Consider the following 9,713-nt stretch of genomic DNA (forward strand, 5'->3'; position numbering starts at 1 on the left):
ATCAAACATGGTGCTTAGGCTCAGACTTCCTTAAGCACTGCATCAGATTTATTGCTGGCTTCATCACTTATCAATAAAACCGGCTTACACACCTTGCTCTATCTTGACAGCCGTCTCTCCAGACATCAGGAACCAAGGTTTACATAGACTCTGGACTTTATCTGGGCCCTGTGATGTACAATATCATGGCAACAAGGCCTTTTCTCTTTGTTCTGGGGAAACTTGAGCCATAATGTGCCAGCCTGGTGTTCATGCTGATTGTGATAAAGAGCAGCACACAGCTTTTTCTCTCACTCTTCTTTCTCTTCTCTAATTTTTTTCTCCTCTCTCTTTTAAAGAAACAGGTGTTGGCATGGATTAGAGAAAAATTACATCATCTTGAAGAGAAGAGGAGAAATGGAAAGGAGGGAAAAAAATAGGAAAAAAAAAAGTGGCAACCAGACCCAAATACATTTGCACATATAAAGCTGTTCTAATGAGAGCCAAATTGATTTGACATTCAGTGGCAGTTTGAAGCCAAGAAAAGCAAAGCAGCCTACAAAAGGCCTAGCTCATTGTTTATGGAGTGTCATACTCTATCATCTGTGAGACCAATAACAGGGATGGGAAGGCCTTTAAAGGCAGGGTGTGTGCTGGGAAGGGCTGTGTGGATACCACCAGTGTCAGATCTGATAGACTGATTGAACGTGGCTTCCTGAGCTGAGATGGGGTTTGTCAGATGAGGCGGATATTATCTGCAGATTACACATTAGCCAGCAAATTTATAAAGTAGTAGCATTCTTTGAAGATGTGTACAATGCTTAGGGAGGCACATTTTACACTGGTCTAGGGAGAAAAAATTCTCATAAAAATACTAACCAATGAAAGACAGTAATGAATTATATGTCATTCAAATGGAACTATATGCATAATATAACAGAAGCATCATTATTATCACAAAAAGAGTATGGTTCCCTCATAGCAAGCAACGTACACTGCAGGTATGCACATGTATACAGCTGATAGAATGAAAAAAAATCATACTAAAATAGAAATTTTTTCTATTAACTTTATTTTTCAAGAAAGAATGTTTGGTCATTTCAATATTTGTTAACTGGCCAGGGATTTAGCATTCTGCAGCTCACTGTTAAGAATACCTGGGGAGGAATGAGGTGTTTATTAAATGTCAGCACATGACAAGGTAGATTAAATAAGTCTTTCTAGAAATGTGAGAAATGCTAGAGTGTTACAGTCTGTGTACAAAGAAGAGTTCCTCTTTCTCCATCCTCTCCAGCCTCAAGCCCAGTCTAAGTATTACTTTGATATTAGATTCAGTAGAAGATTCGGATACTAGTGTTTACTTCTGGGCTTCACAAAGGAAAGTTGATTTTATTGCAGGGTATTGCTGAGTGATATCAAATCCAAAATTTCAGCCTCTTTCATCTCAATTTTCTAAACACTTATGGGGTTAAAAATAAAATTTGACCTTAAGTAATCTAGACTTCAGTGTGTTTCTCTGGTATAGATTTTATGGCACCATAAAATACTGTGCATATGAGACAAAGATTAAATATCAAAATGGTGTCAAAGGAAGCATATTAATACACCATGAATAGATTCAGAACTCCTATTAATTTAAGCATATACATCTTTAATATAAATTCAAAAAGAGAAATGGAAAGTGTTTTTTTTTTGTGTGTGTGTGGTACGCGGGCCTCTCACTGTTGTGGCCTCTCTCATTGCGGAGCACAGGCTCCGGATGTGCAGGCTCAGCAGCCATGGCTCATGGGCCTAGCCGCTCTGCGGCATTTGGGATCTTCCCAGACCGGGGCACGAAGCTGTGTCCCCTGCATCGGCAGGCGGACTCTCAACCACTGTGCCACCAGCTAAGCCCGAAAGTATTATTATTGATAGGAATAACAGTGCAGATTAGAATTTTGTTATGCACACTTATCTCATACAGCTATGAGATCCTTACTTGATATTTCTTGGGACTGGATAAGCCTTGATGCTTCTTTGCCCCATATTGCTGAAGGTCAGGAGGACTGGGGTTTCTGAGGAATTACATGTAAAGAACAACTGGAATTGTTTACCAAGCCCATTGCCCCCTAGTTACCTGCATTCAAATAGTGGGTTACAGGATTTTTATAGAACCCTTAAGGAGCATAAACACCTCACTCTAAACCAAAACAGAATTCCTTAGCCTGTACCCTGTGCAGGATATAAGGCTGAAAACAGAGGCAGTGGCCAGGCTGGAACACAGTGTTCAACACACAGCTTCTCTCCCTCCCTGTCACCACCAGACCAATGGAGTCACCACAAGGAGTTCAATTCCACAGACATTTATGCTGGGAACACAAGTTAAATAAGATCTTAGTCTTTACTCTCAAGAAGTTTAACATAATTTACGGAGTTCCAGACAAGGACAACTCTTACTTTCTCCAAATCTCAGGCCCTCATGCTACCATCAGAGCTTATGCTATCTGGTGGCATATTGTATGCCTCACTGAACAGAGGGATAAACATTTCCTAATAGGGATTTGATGGACCTGGAGTCTCAGAGAGTCTAAGTGGACAGATATGGAAGCCTAAAATTAAAACAGTAACCCTTACTTATGGATTACATGGCTAAGGAAAATAGGGGTTCAAAATAAAAATATAACTAATTGTATAGTGGTTGTTTTCAAAATGCTTTTACATAGGTAATTTACTGTGATAATGTCAAAGAATTTGGCCATTTGATGGGACAGTTAGAATTAGGAACTGATAGATGGATTATAGTTATACTCAACTGTTATGGACTGAATATTTTTGTACCCCCAAAAAATCATATGTTGAAACCTTACCCACCCCAAGTTGGTGATATTAGGATGTGGTGCCTTTGGGAGATAATTAGAATTAGATGAAGTTATGAGGGTAGAGCCTTCATGAATGGGATTAGTGCAATTATAGGAGTCACCAGAGAGTTTGCTTCCCCTCTCTGCTCTCTGCCATGTGAGGATACAATGGGAAGCTGGCAGTCTGCAGCCTGGAAGGGGGTCCTCACCGGAACCCAACCATGCTGGCACCCTGATCTCAGACTTCCAGGCTCCAGAACTGTGAGAAATGAGTATCTGTTGTTTATAAGACACTCAGTCTATGGTAGTTTATTATAGCAGCCTGAATAGACTAAGACATCAAACTAAAAGAAAGATCTGGCATGATTAGTGTAGACCCCACAGATTGCTCATTAAAAAAAATGAAGATCTTCAGGAAGTTCTCTAGCTTTGACAGGATTTGTTCTTATTTAGATCCAGGGGTATACTTCCTATGGATACAAATAACAATAAAAAATGATTTGAATTCTTCTATCTATAGGTATTAGATGACTTTGTGAAATATTTTAAGGACAATTTGGGTAAAACCAATCAGTCTATGTGTTCTGTAAGGAAGAACAATTAATACAATGATGCTTCCAAGTCTTTGTCATATAAACTGATCCCTGCTGATTAAGCTAAAATAGCTATCAAAATCATTCTGCCCTCACTTGAAAATTAAAAGCAACCTGCCTGTGCACCCTTCTACACTGTTGGTGAGAATGTAAATTGGTGCAGCCACTATGGAGAACAGTATGGAAGTTCCTTAGAAAACTGAAAATAGTTATGATCCACCAATTCCACTCCTGGGCATATATCTGGAAAAGATGAAAACTCTAATTCGAAAAGACACATGCACCCCAATGTTCATAGCAGCACTATTTACAATACCCAAGACTTGGAAGCAACCTAAATGTCCATCAACAGATGAATGGATAAAGAAGATGTGGTATATATGTACACTGGAATATTACTCAGCCATAAAAAAGGATAAAATAATGCCATTTGCAACAACATGGATGGACCTGGAGATTATCATACTAAGTGAAGTAAGTCAGAAAGAGAAAGACAAATATCACATGATATCATTTACATGTGGAATCTAAAAAAAATGATACAAATGAACTTATTTCCAAAACAGAAACAAACTCACAGACATAGAAAACAAACCTATGGTTACCAAAGGGGAAAGGGGGTGGGGAGGGATAAATTGGGAATTTGGGATGAACAGATACACACTACCGTACATAAAATAGATAAACAACAAGGACCTACTGTATAGCACAGGGAACTACATTCAATATTTTGTAATAACCTATAATGGAAAGGAATCTGAAAAAGAATATATATATGTATATATATATATAACTGAATCACTTTGCTGTACACCTGAAACATTGTAAATCAACTATGCTTCAATAAAACACACATACACACACAAAGAGCAACCTGCCTGTGTTCAAATATTGCCTCTGCCTCTTTTTAGCTAGGTAACCTAACACAATTTAATAAGCCATTTTGTGCCTCAATTTCTTCATCTGTAAAATGGGGATACTAAAGGAGGTGTTGTAAACATTAAACAAACAACACTTGTAGAAGGCACTGGCCATATATTAAAATAACAATGCAAACAATGATAATAAGTTTTAATTTAAGGAATATTCCAACAACATATCTAAAGCAATTCAATAATTGTTTCACTAGATTTGTAGTGAATTGTTTCTTTTTCAATTTTGGAACCTCTATTTCTTTAATGTTGATGGTAATGTTAGGGAAATATAAAGAATGATGGTAGAAAGTTTACTGATCATTTCTACTAATCCAATAGTATTCCTTTTAAAAGTCCTGGACTCATTGTACTTACATCGTATCCATCTTCCTACATGTATCTTTTCTGGTACATGAATATGTAGTACTTCATATTGACCAAATTAATAGTCTTTCTTTCTGGTGTGAAATATTATCAGCTCTTTGCAGGGTTTCTCACTATGTATGCTGTCACTGCTTTTCCTCACAAGCCATAGATGCCTTTCTGTAAAGCTGGCCACCTTATCCTTAGTTGAATTACTTTAAAACCCAATATCAAATAAACCTGAATGTTGCTCTTTTTCAGAACGAAAAACTATAGATAAAGATTCGTGTTTTATTTTCTCAATTTTGTTTAAAAAGTGTCACTGGGCCAAAATACAACAATAATAATAGCTACACTAACTTAGTGCCAGGGAGTAGGTATTATTACTATCTCTACATCACAGATGAGTAGGGAGGAGTGTAGAATAGAAAGGAAGCATCATACAGCTGTTACACAGCCAAAACAAGATTAGCTCCAATCTCTCAAGCCCTTAACCCCAGTTGTACTGCCTCCTGGGATTATGTCTGAACTGTCACCTCAAAGGAATCAGAACCCTCGGTGGCTAAACAATAAATGGGCATCTCCTAGAGATAACAAACTGCCCTTTCAGACTCAATGATTAGTGACTGTAATTTGTGGCATGTGCAGCTCCAACAAGTTCAAGTGTTACAGAGAGAGATAAAGCAGTGCATTTGAACATTTTTTGGTACATGTTGCAAGTTAATCTTCAGTAGTTGAACCTATATTTTTGGTTATAAAGTTTAGATGAAATGCCTCAATAAACATATAATTAACAATAAAATATGATAAAATAGATAAAAAATATCCATCCAAGACCACTGACCTAACCAGAAATCTAACTCTCTACTTTTAAATTTATTAATTCATGTTTAACATGGGTATTTTTTGTAATCCACATGGTTATGCTTAACAGAGTGCTATAGGCTAAATAAGTCTATAAAGTAACATTACTAAGCACTTGGCAAAGTTATTTTGTCATTATTTCCACTCCCATCCCCTTAGTTGCACAGACTGCCATGTTAAGAAATAGTGTGTGAAATAATGGAAGACACCTGAGTTCTAAATTGATTCATGAGCTTGGTGCTCTGGAAGAGATAGTTTAGTGTTGAATCTCAACAAGCTGAAAGCCTTATGCCTCTTCCCAATACAAAGAGATGAATTCCTGTTTGGCAAGCCAGAACAGGTCCATTATTTCTGACTCTGTTATCACAGTGAAATTTATCATATTTAGATCTCAGATATTTGAAACTTTAGTTATCAGGCAAACAATCTTAGGTCACAGCTTATAAGAATGAAACCAAAAAACAAACAAACAAACAAACAAAAAATGCCCGTGATTAAACAAAATGTCCCAAAATCCATCATTGTAACTTATGCATAGATGAGAATCCTCAGAACATATTTACACTTGCTTTTTCTACAGTTCAAAAGAGGCTTTTTTCCCCCATTTCCAGTCCCACAGTCGATTAAATACAACAAATTAATGGGTGATGGTTGCTATCTGCAGACACATTGAAAGTACAAGAATGTGTTAGTTAGTGGTCTGATAACAAGAGGGAATGTAAAGAAATATAAAAACAACTTGAACCATATTCCCACCTGGGGCCATTTAATGTTGGAGAAAGCAGCTACTTGAAATTCAAAACCCATAGTATTATGTGGATCATTAATATATTATAGAAAACTATAATTTACATCCATGATGATTATCTTGTATAAATAGGATGTCACAAAAATTATGTTCAGTATATTCTTTAAAAGAAGGCAGAGAGTTTTTAATATATTTAAAGAAATATTTCCATACAAAATGCTTCACATATTGGTTTAGCTTTGATATTTAAAGGATAAACACTAAAATAACCAGAATGCCCAAATGCAAAAAAATCATGCATTCCCTGAAGGCTCTAGACTATTGTGGTTTTATTAAATATAATTGTTTTTGAAGAATAATACTGGTATGTCTGAACTGGTTGGTGCCCTTAACAGCTCCCTCTCTACCCACAAACAAGGCCAAGTGCTTTCTATAACCACAATTCCAATACATGTTCCAAAAAATATTTCTAAGCTCTATTTCCTACCCACCCTTCCAAATCCACTAGCTCTGGCTTGGTGTCCCTAGTCACTACCCTGTTGCCTTGTTCCTGCTTTGTGTTTCAATTGCTTATTTAGTTCCCAACTCTGGCTTTAGCCCTGGATGTAACTCAGATATCCCATAGCTCCATGCCCCAGAATAGCACTGTCTAAGAGAAATACAATGTGAGCCACATATAAAATTTCCAATTTCCAGTCACTACATTTAAAAAGTAAAAAGAAACAGAGACAATTAACTTTGTAATGCATTGCATTTAGCCCAATATACTGAAAACAATCATCATAAAAATATTAATGAGATTTTTTTGCATTTTTTCAATACTAAGTTGGAAATCTTGTGCATCTTTTACACTTATAATATATCTCATTTTGGACTAGCTACATTTCAAGTGTTCAATGGCTACCTGTGGCTAGTGGCTACCATATTGGACCATGCAGCTAGAGCACTTAGGTCATAATCACCCTCAACTCCCAGAACTCCCACCCTGGCTGGAGCTTCAGATTACCTAATGGTCTCTGAGGGTAGTTCTTAAAGTACGCCACATTATTGGCTAGAAGTTCCATGTATGCATTGGTATGTACCTAATAATAATCTCATTTTAAACAACTTTGTCTTTTATAAGTTTCACTCCAAAACACTTTTAAATCTTTTTCTCTTCCAATGGCACCCACATCAACTATGTGATGTAAATAAAGCAGGCATGAATATCCCCATTTTATAGATAAGGAAACTGAGACTCAGAGAAACTTAGTGATTTATTTAAGGTAGCCCAGCAAAGATAACGATTCAAGGGGAAGTTTGTGCTTTCTAGTTTACAGCTGTTTCTACAATTCCTTATTACTCCTTAAACAATTAGAGGAAGAATCTATTTACTGATTCTTGGATGCAAATTCCCAAATAATGCAGACATCTGGTCATCAGTAGCCTAACTCTCTCTCTTGAGCAATGATATCAAATATATATTGAAACATGCACAGTCAACCCAGAGATATCAGGGATAATAGAAGAAAGTCTGCGTGAAATATGTGGGAAAGAGGTTTTCTCTTCACGTATAAGTAGAACTAACTCTTGGGCAATGATTAAATCACATTGAGAAACCTCAAAGACACATAAAAAGGGAAATTCTTTGGGGGGTTGCTTATTGCTTATTTTTCAGAAATGAAGTGATCTAAAAAGAGAGGACAAGTTCATTCAGTTATAGCTTTCATATAATTACCACAAACTCTAATGCAAAGTAGACTGTAGGTCTGCTCAATGTACATTTCTGTGCTTGCCAAATTATGTTTGGCAGTGTGGTCAAGCAAGAACAGATGCACACTGGGCCGAGTTTTCTTGGGCTGTTCAATAATTAGGAGGACCATGTATTATAATAAACCACATCCCCTTGGCTAAGATTTGGATGCAAATTGCACACTAATTCACTTCCAAGTTTTTTGGAAGCTCACCAAGAGAGATGAAAATCAGGGAAATATACTGTTTACTTCAGGAAATTTGTTTAAAACTAAATATGGCTCATTTATAAGAGGCGTTGCGGAACTCCATAAGAAATGTAACAATAGCTTTTTTTCAGGTTCCATTCAGCAGGAATAAGGAAATGCTAAGAGGCTCCTTTGAAGAGGTGTCCTGTGTTATATGCCAGTTCTAACCATCTTCTTATGAATGCATTGGAAGAGTTCTAATTGGATGATAAACACTCATATTTGTAAAATATCATGTTGCTCAAATGGAGGGTGAAATAAGTTCACCCTCAGTGAGTGAGGCCTTGTCAATATTTTATACTACTAACTGATAGGTAGCAGGCTGCCTCAAATTTGGAAGTGGGTGGGTTGAAACTTTTTTTCTGCAAAGCCAAAATATCCATTATAATAAAAGCTCTTGCATCACTTCATCTGGTATTGCTTAGTAATCCAACAATTGCAAACACTATCTAGAATGAGGTATTTTTAAAAAGGCAAGACCTAAAAGACCAAAGCCTATGCCATATTCCCTGCATATCTTTTTCAGCTTGCAGAGAGAAGCCAATGCCTTTCAGCATCACGCTTGTTCTTAGAAGAAATTACATCCAATCATGTTGTGAACTGCATGTGTGTTCTCAGTCTCATTCTCCAAATTACATTTTTTGACTACTTATTTGAGTTCAATATTAGCTCAGTCACTGACCTGGGTCTTTGTATGCCAACTGTGTCAACACAAAGATACACTGCCTGAATCCTCCTTCCAGGCAGGACTTGCTGCCCAGCTGTGGGGAATGCAGTCAGCAGAGAGCCTGAAGCTGCCAGCTTTTTCAGGATCTGTCTCAGTTACAGAGAGCCACTTCACCTGAGGTCATGCCCTCTGAGGGTTGTCTACATTTGATGACTGAGTAAGGGCATTGGGTACAGCTGAGGATGACTCTGCAAAGCAATACTCCATCCAGAGCTTGAGTCTACTCAATCCTTCACTTTTCTTTCATAGGTGTCAATCCTTAACAAACACCCTAAATTCCATCTCATCATCTGCTTCCAGAAAGCCTAGCCTACAGTCAAGCTTCTGCTCATTGTCAGTGCCCTTCTGCTCAACCTGGACCTATGACACGAATGCTACCACTTGATCATGTCCTCCAACTGGACTGAATACTCCAGCCTCTAATCTTGGCATCCATTCAGGATTCACAGTAAATCACTCCTTTCAGCAGAGTTCCCAACACTTTATGACCTGATCCAATCAGTCACTTGATATCATTCTCAGGCTATTGTCTGCAGAAATGGTAATACACACTCCTGTAGTGGATTCATAATGGTAGTGAATAATCATTTTCTAAGTTTTTATTTTGAGATAATTGTAGATTCACATGCACTTTTAAGAAGTAATTCAGAGAGGTCCCAAATACCCTTCAGCCAGTTTCCCTTAATGGTAACATCTTGCATAACTAGAG

This window comes from Mesoplodon bidens, assembly GCF_964165515.1.
Source record: "Mesoplodon bidens genome assembly, chromosome: 3".
NCBI lineage: Eukaryota > Metazoa > Chordata > Mammalia > Artiodactyla > Ziphiidae > Mesoplodon > Mesoplodon bidens.